Below are 17,652 nucleotides of genomic sequence, written 5' to 3' on the forward strand. Positions count from 1 at the left end.
CCCAAGGGACCGCGGGCCCCGGGCCCTGAAGCCTCCGGGGCCACGTCCCTGTGAGCGACGGGCCGGATCTTGGGCGGGGCGCCAAGCGCCGAAGGGTTCGCTGGGTCACGCCCGCCCTCGGCTGGGAGGGGGTGGCCAAACCCTCCGCCTCCGCCACCGCCCGGTACCCGAGACCTCCGTTCCCCCTGCCTGGGCGGGCGACGGGGTCCTGCCGGGGCGGGCTGACCGCCAGGCTGGCGGTGAGGCGCAAGCGCCAGCGAAAGTGGGCCTCAAGAGGCAGCCCGCCGTCCCCGCCCCCGTCTACGGCCATACCACCCTGAACGCGCCCGATCTCGTCTGATCTCGGAAGCTTAAGCAGGGTCGGGCCTGGTTAGTACTTGGATGGGAGACCGCCTGGGAATACCGGGTGCTGTAGGCTTTTTGCCTCCCGCTCCGCCTTCTCCTTTACTCGCCCGCGGGCGGTGGCCGCCGGCTCCGCCCGCGCCGGGGCCCCGCTGCAGGCCCCTCCTCCTCAGGCCCCTCCCACCACGGCGCACGCGCCGGAGGGGGCGCTCCCCGCCGGCCCGGCCCGCCAGGCGGCCAGAAGGCGGCCCTGGAAGGCAGCCGCACCCCAGACGCCCCCAGGGTGCCTGGCCCGGACCCAGGCTCCGCCGCGGGCCCGGTTGCCGTCCCTTCGGCCAGCGAGCCCCTCGACCTGCACCTGGCCGCCCCCACCGGCGCCCCGCCCCGGGGCCGCCACCTGTGTGCCGGTGGGTGTGTCCCTCCACAGCTCCCTCCGGCAAAAGCCCCGCCCCCCGCCGTGTCGCCGCCGCGGCCGGGTGCGGGAGCGGGATCGAGGGCAGGGGCCGCTTCCCCGGGCCTGCCGGCCGCCAGGGGCGGGCTCCTGAGCTCGTCGGGTGGTGTGCGGGCAAGGGTGGCCTCGCCGGGGTTGAGGGGCCGTGGCGACACGATGGTGGCTCCCAGTGGTTTCGGGCCAGCTGCTGTCGGGCAGGAGGGCCGGCCCGGGCTGCGGCTGGGCGGCGCCTAGCGCCGCGTGGGTGGGCAGGGGCGATGCCCAAGGGACCGCGGGCCCCGGGCCCTGAAGCCTCTGGGGCCACGTCCCTGTGAGCGACGGGCCGGATCTTGGGCGGGGCGCCAAGCGCCGAAGGGTTCGCTGGGTCACGCCCGCCCTCGGCTGGGAGGGGGTGGCCAAACCCTCCGCCTCCGCCACCGCCCGGTACCCGAGACCTCCGTTCCCCCTGCCTGGGTGGGCGACGGGGTCCTGCCGGGGCGGGCTGACCGCCAGGCTGGCGGTGAGGCGCAAGCGCCAGCGAAAGTGGGCCTCAAGAGGCAGCCCGCCGTCCCCGTCCCGTCTACGGCCATACCACCCTGAACGCGCCCGATCTCGTCTGATCTCGGAAGCTAAGCAGGGTCGGGCCTGGTTAGTACTTGGATGGGAGACCGCCTGGGAATACCGGGTGCTGTAGGCTTTTTGCCTCCCGCTCCGCCTTCTCCTTTAACTCGCCCGCGGGCGGGGGCCGCCGGCTCCGCCCGCGCCGGGGCCCCGCTGCAGGCCCCGCCTCCTCAGGCCCCTCCCACCACGGCGCGCGCGCCGGAGGGGGCGCTCCCCGCCGGCCCGGCCCGCCAGGGGGCCAGAAGGCGGCCCTGGAAGGCAGCCGCACCCCAGACGCCCCCGGGGTGCCTGGCCCGGACCCAGGCTCCGCCGCGGGCCCGGTTGCCGTCCCTTCGGCCAGCGAGCCCCTCGACCTGCACCTGGCCGCCCCCACCGGCGCCCCGCCCCGGGGCCGCCACCTGTGTGCCGGTGGGTGTGTCCCTCCACAGCTCCCTCCGGCAAAAGCCCCGCCCCCCGCCGTGTCGCCGCCGCGGCCGGGTGCGGGAGCGGGATCGAGGGCAGGGGCCGCTTCCCCGGGCCTGCCGGCCGCCAGGGGCGGGCTCCTGAGCCCGGCGGGTGGTGTGCGGGCAAGGGTGGCCTCGCCGGGGCTGAGGGGCCGTGGCGACACGATGGTGGCTCCCAGTGGCTTCGGGCCAGCTGCTGTCGGGCAGGAGGGCCGGCCCGGGCTGCGGCCGGGCGGCGCCTAGCGCCGCGTGGGCGGGCAGGGGCGATGCCCAAGGGACCGTGGGCCCCGGGCCCTGAAGCCTCCGGGGCCACGTCCCTGTGAGCGACGGGCGGGATCTTGGCGGGGCGCCAAGCGCCGAAGGGTTCGCTGGGTCACGCCCGCCCTCGGCTGGGAGGGGGTGGCCAAACCCTCCGCCTCCGCCACCGCCCGGTACCCGAGACCTCCGTTCCCCCTGCCTGGGCGGGCGACGGGGTCCTGCCGGGGCGGGCTGACCGCCAGGCTGGCGGTGAGGCGCAAGCGCCAGCGAAAGTGGGCCTCAAGAGGCAGCCCGCCGTCCCCGCCCCCGTCTACGGCCATACCACCCTGAACGCGCCCGATCTCGTCTGATCTCGGAAGCTTAAGCAGGGTCGGGCCTGGTTAGTACTTGGATGGGAGACCGCCTGGGAATACCGGGTGCTGTAGGCTTTTTGCCTCCCGCTCCGCCTTCTCCTTTACTCGCCCGCGGGCGGTGGCCGCCGGCTCCGCCCGCGCCGGGGCCCCGCTGCAGGCCCCTCCTCCTCAGGCCCCTCCCACCACGGCGCACGCGCCGGAGGGGGCGCTCCCCGCCGGCCCGGCCCGCCAGGCGGCCAGAAGGCGGCCCTGGAAGGCAGCCGCACCCCAGACGCCCCCAGGGTGCCTGGCCCGGACCCAGGCTCCGCCGCGGGCCCGGTTGCCGTCACTTCGGCCAGCGAGCCCCTCGACCTGCACCTGGCCGCCCCCTCCAGCGCCCCGCCCCGGGGCCGCCACCTGTGTGCCGGTGGGTGTGTCCCTCCACAGCTCCCTCCGGCAAAAGCCCCGCCCCCCGCCGTGTCGCAGCCGCGGCCGGGTGCGGGAGCGGGATCGAGGGCAGGGGCCGCTTCCCCGGGCCTGCCGGCCGCCAGGGGCGGGCTCCTGAGCTCGGCGGGTGGTGTGCGGGCAAGGGTGGCCTCGCCGGGGCTGAGGGGCCGTGGCGACACGATGGTGGCTCCCAGTGGTTTCGGGCCAGCTGCTGTCGGGCAGGAGGGCCGGCCCGGGCTGCGGCTGGGCGGCGCCTAGCGCCGCGTGGGCGGGCAGGGGCGATGCCCAAGGGACCGCGGGCCCCGGGCCCTGAAGCCTCCGGGGCCACGTCCCTGTGAGCGACGGGCCGGATCTTGGGCGGGGCGCCAAGCGCCGAAAGGTTCGCTGGGTCACGCCCGCCCTCGGCTGGGAGGGGGTGGCCAAACCCTCCGCCTCCGCCACCGCCCGGTACCCGAGACCTCCGTTCCCCCTGCCTGGGCGGGCGACGGGGTCCTGCCGGGGCGGGCTGACCGCCAGGCTGGCGGTGAGGCGCAAGCGCCAGCGAAAGTGGGCCTCAAGAGGCAGCCCGCCGTCCCCGTCCCGTCTACGGCCATACCACCCTGAACGCGCCCGATCTCGTCTGATCTCGGAAGCTAAGCAGGGTCGGGCCTGGTTAGTACTTGGATGGGAGACCGCCTGGGAATACCGGGTGCTGTAGGCTTTTTGCCTCCCGCTCCGCCTTCTCCTTGAACTCGCCGGCGGGCGGTGGCCGCCGGCTCCGCCCGCGCCGGGGCTCCGCTGCAGGCCCCGCCTCCTCAGGCCCCTCGCACCACGGCGCGCGCGCCAGAGGGGGCGCTCCCCGCCGGCCCGGCCCGCCAGGCGGCCAGAAGGCGGCCCTGGAAGGCAGCCGCACCCCAGACGCCCCCGGGGTGCCTGGCCCGGACCCAGGCTCCGCCGCGGGCCCGGTTGCCGTCCCTTCGGCCAGCGAGCCCCTCGACCTGCACCTGGCCGCCCCCACCGGCGCCCCGCCCCGGGGCCGCCACCTGTGTGCCGGTGGGTGTGTCCCTCCACAGCTCCCTCCGGCAAAAGCCCCGCCCCCCGCCGTGTCGCCGCCGCGGCCGGGTGCGGGAGCGGGATCGAGGGCAGGGGCCGCTTCCCCGGGCCTGCCGGCCGCCAGGGGCGGGCTCCTGAGCTCGGCGGGTGGTGTGCGGGCAAGGGTGGCCTCGCCGGGGCTGAGGGGCCGTGGCGACACGATGGTGGCTCCCAGTGGCTTCGGGCCAGCTGCTGTCGGGCAGGAGGGCCGGCCCGGGCTGCGGCTGGGCGGCGCCTAGCGCCGCGTGGGCGGGCAGGGGCGATGCCCAAGGGACCGCGGGCCCCGGGCCCTGAAGCCTCCGGGGCCACGTCCCTGTGAGCGACGGGCCGGATCTTGGGCGGGGCGCCAAGCGCCGAAGGGTTCGCTGGGTCACGCCCGCCCTCGGCTGGGAGGGGGTGGCCAAACCCTCCGCCTCCGCCACCGCCCGGTACCCGAGACCTCCGTTCCCCCTGCCTGGGCGGGCGACGGGGTCCTGCCGGGGCGGGCTGACCGCCAGGCTGGCGGTGAGGCGCAAGCGCCAGCGAAAGTGGGCCTCAAGAGGCAGCCCGCCGTCCCCGCCCCCGTCTACGGCCATACCACCCTGAACGCGCCCGATCTCGTCTGATCTCGGAAGCTTAAGCAGGGTCGGGCCTGGTTAGTACTTGGATGGGAGACCGCCTGGGAATACCGGGTGCTGTAGGCTTTTTGCCTCCCGCTCCGCCTTCTCCTTTACTCGCCCGCGGGCGGTGGCCGCCGGCTCCGCCCGCGCCGGGGCCCCGCTGCAGGCCCCTCCTCCTCAGGCCCCTCCCACCACGGCGCACGCGCCGGAGGGGGCGCTCCCCGCCGGCCCGGCCCGCCAGGCGGCCAGAAGGCGGCCCTGGAAGGCAGCCGCACCCCAGACGCCCCCAGGGTGCCTGGCCCGGACCCAGGCTCCGCCGCGGGCCCGGTTGCCGTCCCTTCGGCCAGCGAGCCCCTCGACCTGCACCTGGCCGCCCCCACCGGCGCCCCGCCCCGGGGCCGCCACCTGTGTGCCGGTGGGTGTGTCCCTCCACAGCTCCCTCCGGCAAAAGCCCCGCCCCCCGCCGTGTCGCCGCCGCGGCCGGGTGCGGGAGCGGGATCGAGGGCAGGGGCCGCTTCCCCGGGCCTGCCGGCCGCCAGGGGCGGGCTCCTGAGCTCGTCGGGTGGTGTGCGGGCAAGGGTGGCCTCGCCGGGGTTGAGGGGCCGTGGCGACACGATGGTGGCTCCCAGTGGTTTCGGGCCAGCTGCTGTCGGGCAGGAGGGCCGGCCCGGGCTGCGGCTGGGCGGCGCCTAGCGCCGCGTGGGTGGGCAGGGGCGATGCCCAAGGGACCGCGGGCCCCGGGCCCTGAAGCCTCTGGGGCCACGTCCCTGTGAGCGACGGGCCGGATCTTGGGCGGGGCGCCAAGCGCCGAAGGGTTCGCTGGGTCACGCCCGCCCTCGGCTGGGAGGGGGTGGCCAAACCCTCCGCCTCCGCCACCGCCCGGTACCCGAGACCTCCGTTCCCCCTGCCTGGGTGGGCGACGGGGTCCTGCCGGGGCGGGCTGACCGCCAGGCTGGCGGTGAGGCGCAAGCGCCAGCGAAAGTGGGCCTCAAGAGGCAGCCCGCCGTCCCCGTCCCGTCTACGGCCATACCACCCTGAACGCGCCCGATCTCGTCTGATCTCGGAAGCTAAGCAGGGTCGGGCCTGGTTAGTACTTGGATGGGAGACCGCCTGGGAATACCGGGTGCTGTAGGCTTTTTGCCTCCCGCTCCGCCTTCTCCTTTAACTCGCCCGCGGGCGGGGGCCGCCGGCTCCGCCCGCGCCGGGGCCCCGCTGCAGGCCCCGCCTCCTCAGGCCCCTCCCACCACGGCGCGCGCGCCGGAGGGGGCGCTCCCCGCCGGCCCGGCCCGCCAGGGGGCCAGAAGGCGGCCCTGGAAGGCAGCCGCACCCCAGACGCCCCCGGGGTGCCTGGCCCGGACCCAGGCTCCGCCGCGGGCCCGGTTGCCGTCCCTTCGGCCAGCGAGCCCCTCGACCTGCACCTGGCCGCCCCCACCGGCGCCCCGCCCCGGGGCCGCCACCTGTGTGCCGGTGGGTGTGTCCCTCCACAGCTCCCTCCGGCAAAAGCCCCGCCCCCCGCCGTGTCGCCGCCGCGGCCGGGTGCGGGAGCGGGATCGAGGGCAGGGGCCGCTTCCCCGGGCCTGCCGGCCGCCAGGGGCGGGCTCCTGAGCCCGGCGGGTGGTGTGCGGGCAAGGGTGGCCTCGCCGGGGCTGAGGGGCCGTGGCGACACGATGGTGGCTCCCAGTGGCTTCGGGCCAGCTGCTGTCGGGCAGGAGGGCCGGCCCGGGCTGCGGCCGGGCGGCGCCTAGCGCCGCGTGGGCGGGCAGGGGCGATGCCCAAGGGACCGTGGGCCCCGGGCCCTGAAGCCTCCGGGGCCACGTCCCTGTGAGCGACGGGCGGGATCTTGGCGGGGCGCCAAGCGCCGAAGGGTTCGCTGGGTCACGCCCGCCCTCGGCTGGGAGGGGGTGGCCAAACCCTCCGCCTCCGCCACCGCCCGGTACCCGAGACCTCCGTTCCCCCTGCCTGGGCGGGCGACGGGGTCCTGCCGGGGCGGGCTGACCGCCAGGCTGGCGGTGAGGCGCAAGCGCCAGCGAAAGTGGGCCTCAAGAGGCAGCCCGCCGTCCCCGCCCCCGTCTACGGCCATACCACCCTGAACGCGCCCGATCTCGTCTGATCTCGGAAGCTTAAGCAGGGTCGGGCCTGGTTAGTACTTGGATGGGAGACCGCCTGGGAATACCGGGTGCTGTAGGCTTTTTGCCTCCCGCTCCGCCTTCTCCTTTACTCGCCCGCGGGCGGTGGCCGCCGGCTCCGCCCGCGCCGGGGCCCCGCTGCAGGCCCCTCCTCCTCAGGCCCCTCCCACCACGGCGCACGCGCCGGAGGGGGCGCTCCCCGCCGGCCCGGCCCGCCAGGCGGCCAGAAGGCGGCCCTGGAAGGCAGCCGCACCCCAGACGCCCCCAGGGTGCCTGGCCCGGACCCAGGCTCCGCCGCGGGCCCGGTTGCCGTCACTTCGGCCAGCGAGCCCCTCGACCTGCACCTGGCCGCCCCCTCCAGCGCCCCGCCCCGGGGCCGCCACCTGTGTGCCGGTGGGTGTGTCCCTCCACAGCTCCCTCCGGCAAAAGCCCCGCCCCCCGCCGTGTCGCAGCCGCGGCCGGGTGCGGGAGCGGGATCGAGGGCAGGGGCCGCTTCCCCGGGCCTGCCGGCCGCCAGGGGCGGGCTCCTGAGCTCGGCGGGTGGTGTGCGGGCAAGGGTGGCCTCGCCGGGGCTGAGGGGCCGTGGCGACACGATGGTGGCTCCCAGTGGTTTCGGGCCAGCTGCTGTCGGGCAGGAGGGCCGGCCCGGGCTGCGGCTGGGCGGCGCCTAGCGCCGCGTGGGCGGGCAGGGGCGATGCCCAAGGGACCGCGGGCCCCGGGCCCTGAAGCCTCCGGGGCCACGTCCCTGTGAGCGACGGGCCGGATCTTGGGCGGGGCGCCAAGCGCCGAAAGGTTCGCTGGGTCACGCCCGCCCTCGGCTGGGAGGGGGTGGCCAAACCCTCCGCCTCCGCCACCGCCCGGTACCCGAGACCTCCGTTCCCCCTGCCTGGGCGGGCGACGGGGTCCTGCCGGGGCGGGCTGACCGCCAGGCTGGCGGTGAGGCGCAAGCGCCAGCGAAAGTGGGCCTCAAGAGGCAGCCCGCCGTCCCCGTCCCGTCTACGGCCATACCACCCTGAACGCGCCCGATCTCGTCTGATCTCGGAAGCTAAGCAGGGTCGGGCCTGGTTAGTACTTGGATGGGAGACCGCCTGGGAATACCGGGTGCTGTAGGCTTTTTGCCTCCCGCTCCGCCTTCTCCTTGAACTCGCCGGCGGGCGGTGGCCGCCGGCTCCGCCCGCGCCGGGGCTCCGCTGCAGGCCCCGCCTCCTCAGGCCCCTCGCACCACGGCGCGCGCGCCAGAGGGGGCGCTCCCCGCCGGCCCGGCCCGCCAGGCGGCCAGAAGGCGGCCCTGGAAGGCAGCCGCACCCCAGACGCCCCCGGGGTGCCTGGCCCGGACCCAGGCTCCGCCGCGGGCCCGGTTGCCGTCCCTTCGGCCAGCGAGCCCCTCGACCTGCACCTGGCCGCCCCCACCGGCGCCCCGCCCCGGGGCCGCCACCTGTGTGCCGGTGGGTGTGTCCCTCCACAGCTCCCTCCGGCAAAAGCCCCGCCCCCCGCCGTGTCGCCGCCGCGGCCGGGTGCGGGAGCGGGATCGAGGGCAGGGGCCGCTTCCCCGGGCCTGCCGGCCGCCAGGGGCGGGCTCCTGAGCTCGGCGGGTGGTGTGCGGGCAAGGGTGGCCTCGCCGGGGCTGAGGGGCCGTGGCGACACGATGGTGGCTCCCAGTGGCTTCGGGCCAGCTGCTGTCGGGCAGGAGGGCCGGCCCGGGCTGCGGCTGGGCGGCGCCTAGCGCCGCGTGGGCGGGCAGGGGCGATGCCCAAGGGACCGCGGGCCCCGGGCCCTGAAGCCTCCGGGGCCACGTCCCTGTGAGCGACGGGCCGGATCTTGGGCGGGGCGCCAAGCGCCGAAGGGTTCGCTGGGTCACGCCCGCCCTCGGCTGGGAGGGGGTGGCCAAACCCTCCGCCTCCGCCACCGCCCGGTACCCGAGACCTCCGTTCCCCCTGCCTGGGCGGGCGACGGGGTCCTGCCGGGGCGGGCTGACCGCCAGGCTGGCGGTGAGGCGCAAGCGCCAGCGAAAGTGGGCCTCAAGAGGCAGCCCGCCGTCCCCGCCCCCGTCTACGGCCATACCACCCTGAACGCGCCCGATCTCGTCTGATCTCGGAAGCTAAGCAGGGTCGGGCCTGGTTAGTACTTGGATGGGAGACCGCCTGGGAATACCGGGTGCTGTAGGCTTTTTGCCTCCCGCTCCGCCTTCTCCTTTAACTCGCCCGCGGGCGGGGGCCGCCGGCTCCGCCCGCGCCGGGGCCCCGCTGCAGGCCCCGCCTCCTCAGGCCCCTCCCACCACGGCGCGCGCGCCGGAGGGGGCGCTCCCCGCCGGCCCGGCCCGCCAGGGGGCCAGAAGGCGGCCCTGGAAGGCAGCCGCACCCCAGACGCCCCCGGGGTGCCTGGCCCGGACCCAGGCTCCGCCGCGGGCCCGGTTGCCGTCCCTTCGGCCAGCGAGCCCCTCGGCCTGCACCTGGCCGACCCCACCGGCGCCCCGCCCCGGGGCCGCCACCTGTGTGCCGGTGGGTGTGTCCCTCCACAGCTCCCTCCGGCAAAAGCCCCGCCCCCCGCCGTGTCGCCGCCGCGGCCGGGTGCGGGAGCGGGATCGAGGGCAGGGGCCGCTTCCCCGGGCCTGCCGGCCGCCAGGGGCGGGCTCCTGAGCCCGGCGGGTGGTGTGCGGGCAAGGGTGGCCTCGCCGGGGCTGAGGGGCCGTGGCGACACGATGGTGGCTCCCAGTGGCTTCGGGCCAGCTGCTGTCGGGCAGGAGGGCCGGCCCGGGCTGCGGCCGGGCGGCGCCTAGCGCCGCGTGGGCGGGCAGGGGCGATGCCCAAGGGACCGTGGGCCCCGGGCCCTGAAGCCTCCGGGGCCACGTCCCTGTGAGCGACGGGCGGGATCTTGGCGGGGCGCCAAGCGCCGAAGGGTTCGCTGGGTCACGCCCGCCCTCGGCTGGGAGGGGGTGGCCAAACCCTCCGCCTCCGCCACCGCCCGGTACCCGAGACCTCCGTTCCCCCTGCCTGGGCGGGCGACGGGGTCCTGCCGGGGCGGGCTGACCGCCAGGCTGGCGGTGAGGCGCAAGCGCCAGCGAAAGTGGGCCTCAAGAGGCAGCCCGCCGTCCCCGCCCCCGTCTACGGCCATACCACCCTGAACGCGCCCGATCTCGTCTGATCTCGGAAGCTTAAGCAGGGTCGGGCCTGGTTAGTACTTGGATGGGAGACCGCCTGGGAATACCGGGTGCTGTAGGCTTTTTGCCTCACGCTCCGCCTTCTCCTTTACTCGCCCGCGGGCGGTGGCCGCCGGCTCCGCCCGCGCCGGGGCCCCGCTGCAGGCCCCTCCTCCTCAGGCCCCTCCCACCACGGCGCACGCGCCGGAGGGGGCGCTCCCCGCCGGCCCGGCCCGCCAGGCGGCCAGAAGGCGGCCCTGGAAGGCAGCCGCACCCCAGACGCCCCCAGGGTGCCTGGCCCGGACCCAGGCTCCGCCGCGGGCCCGGTTGCCGTCACTTCGGCCAGCGAGCCCCTCGACCTGCACCTGGCCGCCCCCTCCAGCGCCCCGCCCCGGGGCCGCCACCTGTGTGCCGGTGGGTGTGTCCCTCCACAGCTCCCTCCGGCAAAAGCCCCGCCCCCCGCCGTGTCGCAGCCGCGGCCGGGTGCGGGAGCGGGATCGAGGGCAGGGGCCGCTTCCCCGGGCCTGCCGGCCGCCAGGGGCGGGCTCCTGAGCTCGGCGGGTGGTGTGCGGGCAAGGGTGGCCTCGCCGGGGCTGAGGGGCCGTGGCGACACGATGGTGGCTCCCAGTGGTTTCGGGCCAGCTGCTGTCGGGCAGGAGGGCCGGCCCGGGCTGCGGCTGGGCGGCGCCTAGCGCCGCGTGGGCGGGCAGGGGCGATGCCCAAGGGACCGCGGGCCCCGGGCCCTGAAGCCTCCGGGGCCACGTCCCTGTGAGCGACGAGCCGGATCTTGGGCGGGGCGCCAAGCGCCGAAAGGTTCGCTGGGTCACGCCCGCCCTCGGCTGGGAGGGGGTGGCCAAACCCTCCGCCTCCGCCACCGCCCGGTACCCGAGACCTCCGTTCCCCCTGCCTGGGCGGGCGACGGGGTCCTGCCGGGGCGGGCTGACCGCCAGGCTGGCGGTGAGGCGCAAGCGCCAGCGAAAGTGGGCCTCAAGAGGCAGCCCGCCGTCCCCGTCCCGTCTACGGCCATACCACCCTGAACGCGCCCGATCTCGTCTGATCTCGGAAGCTAAGCAGGGTCGGGCCTGGTTAGTACTTGGATGGGAGACCGCCTGGGAATACCGGGTGCTGTAGGCTTTTTGCCTCCCGCTCCGCCTTCTCCTTGAACTCGCCCGCGGGCGGTGGCCGCCGGCTCCGCCCGCGCCGGGGCTCCGCTGCAGGCCCCGCCTCCTCAGGCCCCTCGCACCACGGCGCGCGCGCCAGAGGGGGCGCTCCCCGCCGGCCCGGCCCGCCAGGCGGCCAGAAGGCGGCCCTGGAAGGCAGCCGCACCCCAGACGCCCCCGGGGTGCCTGGCCCGGACCCAGGCTCCGCCGCGGGCCCGGTTGCCGTCCCTTCGGCCAGCGAGCCCCTCGACCTGCACCTGGCCGCCCCCACCGGCGCCCCGCCCCGGGGCCGCCACCTGTGTGCCGGTGGGTGTGTCCCTCCACAGCTCCCTCCGGCAAAAGCCCCGCCCCCCGCCGTGTCGCCGCCGCGGCCGGGTGCGGGAGCGGGATCGAGGGCCGGGGCCGCTTCCCTGGGCCTGCCGGCCGCCAGGGGCGGGCTACTGAGCCCGGCGGGTGGTGTGCGGGCAAGGGTGGCCTCGCCGGGGCTGAGGGGCCGTGGCGACACGATGGTGGCTCCCAGTGGCTTCGGGCCAGCTGCTGTCGGGCAGGAGGGCCGGCCCGGGCTGCGGCTGGGCGGCGCCTAGCGCCGCGTGGGCGGGCAGGGGCGATGCCCAAGGGACCGCGGGCCCCGGGCCCTGAAGCCTCCGGGGCCACGTCCCTGTGAGCGACGGGCCGGATCTTGGGCGGGGCGCCAAGCGCCGAAGGGTTCGCTGGGTCACGCCCGCCCTCAGCTGGGAGGGGGTGGCCAAATCCTCCGCCTCCGCCACCGCCCGGTACCCGAGACCTCCGTTCCCCCTGCCTGGGCGGGCGACGGGGTCCTGCCGGGGCGGGCTGACCGCCAGGCTGGCGGTGAGGCGCAAGCGCCAGCGAAAGTGGGCCTCAAGAGGCAGCCCGCCGTCCCCGTCCCGTCTACGGCCATACCACCCTGAACGCGCCCGATCTCGTCTGATCTCGGAAGCTAAGCAGGGTCGGGCCTGGTTAGTACTTGGATGGGAGACCGCCTGGGAATACCGGGTGCTGTAGGCTTTTTGCCTCCCGCTCCGCCTTCTCCTTGAACTCGCCCGCGGGCGGTGGCCGCCGGCTCCGCCCGCGCCGGGGCTCCGCTGCAGGCCCCGCCTCCTCAGGCCCCTCGCACCACGGCGCGCGCGCCAGAGGGGGCGCTCCCCGCCGGCCCGGCCCGCCAGGCGGCCAGAAGGCGGCCCTGGAAGGCAGCCGCACCCCAGACGCCCCCGGGGTGCCTGGCCCGGACCCAGGCTCCGCCGCGGGCCCGGTTGCCGTCCCTTCGGCCAGCGAGCCCCTCGACCTGCACCTGGCCGCCCCCACCGGCGCCCCGCCCCGGGGCCGCCACCTGTGTGCCGGTGGGTGTGTCCCTCCACAGCTCCCTCCGGCAAAAGCCCCGCCCCCCGCCGTGTCGCCGCCGCGGCCGGGTGCGGGAGCGGGATCGAGGGCCGGGGCCGCTTCCCCGGGCCTGCCGGCCGCCAGGGGCGGGCTACTGAGCCCGGCGGGTGGTGTGCGGGCAAGGGTGGCCTCGCCGGGGCTGAGGGGCCGTGGCGACACGATGGTGGCTCCCAGTGGCTTCGGGCCAGCCGCTGTCGGGCAGGAGGGCCGGCCCGGGCTGCGGCTGGGCGGCTCCTAGCGCCGCGTGGGCGGGCAGGGGCGATGCCCAAGGGACCGCGGGCCCCGGGCCCTGAAGCCTCCGGGGCCACGTCCCTGTGAGCGACGGGCGGGATCTTGGCGGGGCGCCAAGCGCCGAAGGGTTCGCTGGGTCACGCCCGCCCTCGGCTGGGAGGGGGTGGCCAAACCCTCCGCCTCCGCCACCGCCCGGTACCCGAGACCTCCGTTCCCCCTGCCTGGGCGGGCGACGGGGTCCTGCCGGGGCGGGCTGACCGCCAGGCTGGCGGTGAGGCGCAAGCGCCAGCGAAAGTGGGCCTCAAGAGGCAGCCCGCCGTCCCCGCCCCCGTCAACGGCCATACAACCCTGAACGCGCCCCATCTCGTCTGATCTCGGAAGCTAAGCAGGGTCGGGCCTGGTTAGTACTTGGATGGGAGACCGCCTGGGAATACCGGGTGCTGTAGGCTTTTTGCCTCCCGCTCCGCCTTCTCCTTTAACTCGCCCGCGGGCGGTGGCCGCCGGCTCCGCCCGCGCCGGGGCCCCGCTGCAGGCCCCTCCTCCTCTGGCCCCTCCCACCACGGCGCGCGCGCCGGAGGGGGCGCTCCCCGCCGGCCCGGCCCGCCAGGCGGCCAGAAGGCGGCCCTGGAAGGCAGCCGCACCCCAGACGCCCCCAGGGTGCCTGGCCCGGACCCAGGCTCCGCCGCGGGCCCGGTTGCCGTCCCTTCGGCCAGCGAGCCCCTCGACCTGCACCTGGCCGCCCCCACCGGCGCCCCGCCCCGGGGCCGCCACCTGTGTGCCGGTGGGTGTGTCCCTCCACAGCTCCCTCCGGCAAAAGCCCCGCCCCCCGCCGTGTCGCCGCCGCGGCCGGGTGCGGGAGCGGGATCGAGGGCAGGGGCCGCTTCCCCGGGCCTGCCGGCCGCCAGGGGCGGGCTCCTGAGCTCGGCGGGTGGTGTGCGGGCAAGGGTGGCCTCGCCGGGGCTGAGGGGCCGTGGCGACACGATGGTGGCTCCCAGTGGCTTCGGGCCAGCTGCTGTCGGGCAGGAGGGCCGGCCCGGGTTGCGGCTGGGCGGCGCCTAGCGCCGCGTGGGCGGGCAGGGGCGATGCCCAAGGGACCGCGGGCCCCGGGCCCTGAAGCCTCCGGGGCCACGTCCCTGTGAGCGACGGGCCGGATCTTGGGCGGGGCGCCAAGCGCCGAAGGGTTCGCTGGGTCACGCCCGCCCTCGGCTGGGAGGGGGTGGCCAAACCCTCCGCCTCCGCCACCGCCCGGTACCCGAGACCTCCGTTCCCCCTGCCTGGGCGGGCGACGGGGTCCTGCCGGGGCGGGCTGACCGCCAGGCTGGCGGTGAGGCGCAAGCGCCAGCGAAAGTGGGCCTCAAGAGGCAGCCCGCCGTCCCCGCCCCCGTCTACGGCCATACCACCCTGAACGCGCCCGATCTCGTCTGATCTCGGAAGCTTAAGCAGGGTCGGGCCTGGTTAGTACTTGGATGGGAGACCGCCTGGGAATACCGGGTGCTGTAGGCTTTTTGCCTCCCGCTCCGCCTTCTCCTTTACTCGCCCGCGGGCGGTGGCCGCCGGCTCCGCCCGCGCCGGGGCCCCGCTGCAGGCCCCTCCTCCTCAGGCCCCTCCCACCACGGCGCACGCGCCGGAGGGGGCGCTCCCCGCCGGCCCGGCCCGCCAGGCGGCCAGAAGGCGGCCCTGGAAGGCAGCCGCACCCCAGACGCCCCCAGGGTGCCTGGCCCGGACCCAGGCTCCGCCGCGGGCCCGGTTGCCGTCCCTTCGGCCAGCGAGCCCCTCGACCTGCACCTGGCCGCCCCCACCGGCGCCCCGCCCCGGGGCCGCCACCTGTGTGCCGGTGGGTGTGTCCCTCCACAGCTCCCTCCGGCAAAAGCCCCGCCCCCCCCCGTGTCGCCGCCGCGGCCGGGTGCGGGAGCGGGATCGAGGGCAGGGGCCGCTTCCCCGGGCCTGCCGGCCGCCAGGGGCGGGCTCCTGAGCTCGTCGGGTGGTGTGCGGGCAAGGGTGGCCTCGCCGGGGTTGAGGGGCCGTGGCGACACGATGGTGGCTCCCAGTGGTTTCGGGCCAGCTGCTGTCGGGCAGGAGGGCCGGCCCGGGCTGCGGCTGGGCGGCGCCTAGCGCCGCGTGGGTGGGCAGGGGCGATGCCCAAGGGACCGCGGGCCCCGGGCCCTGAAGCCTCTGGGGCCACGTCCCTGTGAGCGACGGGCCGGATCTTGGGCGGGGCGCCAAGCGCCGAAGGGTTCGCTGGGTCACGCCCGCCCTCGGCTGGGAGGGGGTGGCCAAACCCTCCGCCTCCGCCACCGCCCGGTACCCGAGACCTCCGTTCCCCCTGCCTGGGTGGGCGACGGGGTCCTGCCGGGGCGGGCTGACCGCCAGGCTGGCGGTGAGGCGCAAGCGCCAGCGAAAGTGGGCCTCAAGAGGCAGCCCGCCGTCCCCGTCCCGTCTACGGCCATACCACCCTGAACGCGCCCGATCTCGTCTGATCTCGGAAGCTAAGCAGGGTCGGGCCTGGTTAGTACTTGGATGGGAGACCGCCTGGGAATACCGGGTGCTGTAGGCTTTTTGCCTCCCGCTCCGCCTTCTCCTTTAACTCGCCCGCGGGCGGGGGCCGCCGGCTCCGCCCGCGCCGGGGCCCCGCTGCAGGCCCCGCCTCCTCAGGCCCCTCCCACCACGGCGCGCGCGCCGGGGGGGGCGCTCCCCGCCGGCCCGGCCCGCCAGGGGGCCAGAAGGCGGCCCTGGAAGGCAGCCGCACCCCAGACGCCCCCGGGGTGCCTGGCCCGGACCCAGGCTCCGCCGCGGGCCCGGTTGCCGTCCCTTCGGCCAGCGAGCCCCTCGACCTGCACCTGGCCGCCCCCACCGGCGCCCCGCCCCGGGGCCGCCACCTGTGTGCCGGTGGGTGTGTCCCTCCACAGCTCCCTCCGGCAAAAGCCCCGCCCCCCGCCGTGTCGCCGCCGCGGCCGGGTGCGGGAGCGGGATCGAGGGCAGGGGCCGCTTCCCCGGGCCTGCCGGCCGCCAGGGGCGGGCTCCTGAGCCCGGCGGGTGGTGTGCGGGCAAGGGTGGCCTCGCCGGGGCTGAGGGGCCGTGGCGACACGATGGTGGCTCCCAGTGGCTTCGGGCCAGCTGCTGTCGGGCAGGAGGGCCGGCCCGGGCTGCGGCCGGGCGGCGCCTAGCGCCGCGTGGGCGGGCAGGGGCGATGCCCAAGGGACCGTGGGCCCCGGGCCCTGAAGCCTCCGGGGCCACGTCCCTGTGAGCGACGGGCGGGATCTTGGCGGGGCGCCAAGCGCCGAAGGGTTCGCTGGGTCACGCCCGCCCTCGGCTGGGAGGGGGTGGCCAAACCCTCCGCCTCCGCCACCGCCCGGTACCCGAGACCTCCGTTCCCCCTGCCTGGGCGGGCGACGGGGTCCTGCCGGGGCGGGCTGACCGCCAGGCTGGCGGTGAGGCGCAAGCGCCAGCGAAAGTGGGCCTCAAGAGGCAGCCCGCCGTCCCCGCCCCCGTCTACGGCCATACCACCCTGAACGCGCCCGATCTCGTCTGATCTCGGAAGCTTAAGCAGGGTCGGGCCTGGTTAGTACTTGGATGGGAGACCGCCTGGGAATACCGGGTGCTGTAGGCTTTTTGCCTCCCGCTCCGCCTTCTCCTTTACTCGCCCGCGGGCGGTGGCCGCCGGCTCCGCCCGCGCCGGGGCCCCGCTGCAGGCCCCTCCTCCTCAGGCCCCTCCCACCACGGCGCACGCGCCGGAGGGGGCGCTCCCCGCCGGCCCGGCCCGCCAGGCGGCCAGAAGGCGGCCCTGGAAGGCAGCCGCACCCCAGACGCCCCCAGGGTGCCTGGCCCGGACCCAGGCTCCGCCGCGGGCCCGGTTGCCGTCACTTCGGCCAGCGAGCCCCTCGACCTGCACCTGGCCGCCCCCTCCAGCGCCCCGCCCCGGGGCCGCCACCTGTGTGCCGGTGGGTGTGTCCCTCCACAGCTCCCTCCGGCAAAAGCCCCGCCCCCCGCCGTGTCGCAGCCGCGGCCGGGTGCGGGAGCGGGATCGAGGGCAGGGGCCGCTTCCCCGGGCCTGCCGGCCGCCAGGGGCGGGCTCCTGAGCTCGGCGGGTGGTGTGCGGGCAAGGGTGGCCTCGCCGGGGCTGAGGGGCCGTGGCGACACGATGGTGGCTCCCAGTGGTTTCGGGCCAGCTGCTGTCGGGCAGGAGGGCCGGCCCGGGCTGCGGCTGGGCGGCGCCTAGCGCCGCGTGGGCGGGCAGGGGCGATGCCCAAGGGACCGCGGGCCCCGGGCCCTGAAGCCTCCGGGGCCACGTCCCTGTGAGCGACGGGCCGGATCTTGGGCGGGGCGCCAAGCGCCGAAAGGTTCGCTGGGTCACGCCCGCCCTCGGCTGGGAGGGGGTGGCCAAACCCTCCGCCTCCGCCACCGCCCGGTACCCGAGACCTCCGTTCCCCCTGCCTGGGCGGGCGACGGGGTCCTGCCGGGGCGGGCTGACCGCCAGGCTGGCGGTGAGGCGCAAGCGCCAGCGAAAGTGGGCCTCAAGAGGCAGCCCGCCGTCCCCGTCCCGTCTACGGCCATACCACCCTGAACGCGCCCGATCTCGTCTGATCTCGGAAGCTAAGCAGGGTCGGGCCTGGTTAGTACTTGGATGGGAGACCGCCTGGGAATACCGGGTGCTGTAGGCTTTTTGCCTCCCGCTCCGCCTTCTCCTTGAACTCGCCGGCGGGCGGTGGCCGCCGGCTCCGCCCGCGCCGGGGCTCCGCTGCAGGCCCCGCCTCCTCAGGCCCCTCGCACCACGGCGCGCGCGCCAGAGGGGGCGCTCCCCGCCGGCCCGGCCCGCCAGGCGGCCAGAAGGCGGCCCTGGAAGGCAGCCGCACCCCAGACGCCCCCGGGGTGCCTGGCCCGGACCCAGGCTCCGCCGCGGGCCCGGTTGCCGTCCCTTCGGCCAGCGAGCCCCTCGACCTGCACCTGGCCGCCCCCACCGGCGCCCCGCCCCGGGGCCGCCACCTGTGTGCCGGTGGGTGTGTCCCTCCACAGCTCCCTCCGGCAAAAGCCCCGCCCCCCGCCGTGTCGCCGCCGCGGCCG

At 77.1% G+C, this 17,652-nt stretch overlaps 16 non-coding genes and 1 pseudogene across 16 annotated transcripts; all 17 read left to right on the plus strand.

The window, feature by feature from the left end:
* The first annotated feature begins 298 nt into the window (after positions 1–298).
* On the plus strand, positions 299–418 carry LOC149744942 (5S ribosomal RNA). The gene has a single exon (XR_016390267.1). It is a non-coding gene; the product is annotated as a 5S ribosomal RNA (ribosomal RNA).
* Positions 419–1,350: 932 nt separating this feature from the next.
* On the plus strand, positions 1,351–1,469 carry LOC149744943 (5S ribosomal RNA). Its single transcript, XR_016390532.1, has one exon. It is a non-coding gene; the product is annotated as a 5S ribosomal RNA (ribosomal RNA).
* Positions 1,470–2,402: 933 nt separating this feature from the next.
* LOC149744944 (5S ribosomal RNA) lies at positions 2,403–2,522 on the plus strand. The gene has a single exon (XR_016390268.1). It is a non-coding gene; the product is annotated as a 5S ribosomal RNA (ribosomal RNA).
* Positions 2,523–3,454: 932 nt separating this feature from the next.
* On the plus strand, positions 3,455–3,573 carry LOC149744945 (5S ribosomal RNA). Its single transcript, XR_016390533.1, has one exon. It is a non-coding gene; the product is annotated as a 5S ribosomal RNA (ribosomal RNA).
* A 934-nt stretch (positions 3,574–4,507) lies between these two features.
* On the plus strand, positions 4,508–4,627 carry LOC149744946 (5S ribosomal RNA). Its single transcript, XR_016390269.1, has one exon. It is a non-coding gene; the product is annotated as a 5S ribosomal RNA (ribosomal RNA).
* A 932-nt stretch (positions 4,628–5,559) lies between these two features.
* Positions 5,560–5,678, plus strand: LOC149744947 (5S ribosomal RNA). Its single transcript, XR_016390534.1, has one exon. It is a non-coding gene; the product is annotated as a 5S ribosomal RNA (ribosomal RNA).
* Positions 5,679–6,611: 933 nt separating this feature from the next.
* LOC149744948 (5S ribosomal RNA) lies at positions 6,612–6,731 on the plus strand. Its single transcript, XR_016390270.1, has one exon. It is a non-coding gene; the product is annotated as a 5S ribosomal RNA (ribosomal RNA).
* Positions 6,732–7,663: 932 nt separating this feature from the next.
* On the plus strand, positions 7,664–7,782 carry LOC149744949 (5S ribosomal RNA). Its single transcript, XR_016390535.1, has one exon. It is a non-coding gene; the product is annotated as a 5S ribosomal RNA (ribosomal RNA).
* A 934-nt stretch (positions 7,783–8,716) lies between these two features.
* Positions 8,717–8,835, plus strand: LOC149744950 (5S ribosomal RNA). Its single transcript, XR_016390536.1, has one exon. It is a non-coding gene; the product is annotated as a 5S ribosomal RNA (ribosomal RNA).
* Positions 8,836–9,768: 933 nt separating this feature from the next.
* Positions 9,769–9,888, plus strand: LOC149744951 (5S ribosomal RNA). Its single transcript, XR_016390272.1, has one exon. It is a non-coding gene; the product is annotated as a 5S ribosomal RNA (ribosomal RNA).
* A 932-nt stretch (positions 9,889–10,820) lies between these two features.
* On the plus strand, positions 10,821–10,939 carry LOC149744952 (5S ribosomal RNA). Its single transcript, XR_016390537.1, has one exon. It is a non-coding gene; the product is annotated as a 5S ribosomal RNA (ribosomal RNA).
* Positions 10,940–11,872: 933 nt separating this feature from the next.
* Positions 11,873–11,991, plus strand: LOC149744953 (5S ribosomal RNA). The gene has a single exon (XR_016390538.1). It is a non-coding gene; the product is annotated as a 5S ribosomal RNA (ribosomal RNA).
* Positions 11,992–12,924: 933 nt separating this feature from the next.
* Positions 12,925–13,043, plus strand: LOC149744954 (5S ribosomal RNA; annotated as a pseudogene).
* A 934-nt stretch (positions 13,044–13,977) lies between these two features.
* Positions 13,978–14,097, plus strand: LOC149744955 (5S ribosomal RNA). The gene has a single exon (XR_016390273.1). It is a non-coding gene; the product is annotated as a 5S ribosomal RNA (ribosomal RNA).
* A 932-nt stretch (positions 14,098–15,029) lies between these two features.
* Positions 15,030–15,148, plus strand: LOC149744956 (5S ribosomal RNA). The gene has a single exon (XR_016390539.1). It is a non-coding gene; the product is annotated as a 5S ribosomal RNA (ribosomal RNA).
* A 933-nt stretch (positions 15,149–16,081) lies between these two features.
* On the plus strand, positions 16,082–16,201 carry LOC149744957 (5S ribosomal RNA). Its single transcript, XR_016390274.1, has one exon. It is a non-coding gene; the product is annotated as a 5S ribosomal RNA (ribosomal RNA).
* Positions 16,202–17,133: 932 nt separating this feature from the next.
* On the plus strand, positions 17,134–17,252 carry LOC149744958 (5S ribosomal RNA). Its single transcript, XR_016390540.1, has one exon. It is a non-coding gene; the product is annotated as a 5S ribosomal RNA (ribosomal RNA).
* The last annotated feature ends 400 nt before the right edge of the window (positions 17,253–17,652 follow it).

Source organism: Delphinapterus leucas, chromosome 19 (assembly GCF_059928025.1).
Source record: "Delphinapterus leucas isolate spDelLeu-1000000601 "Yukka" chromosome 19, BTC_Dleu_Yukka2, whole genome shotgun sequence".
Lineage (NCBI taxonomy): Eukaryota > Metazoa > Chordata > Mammalia > Artiodactyla > Monodontidae > Delphinapterus > Delphinapterus leucas.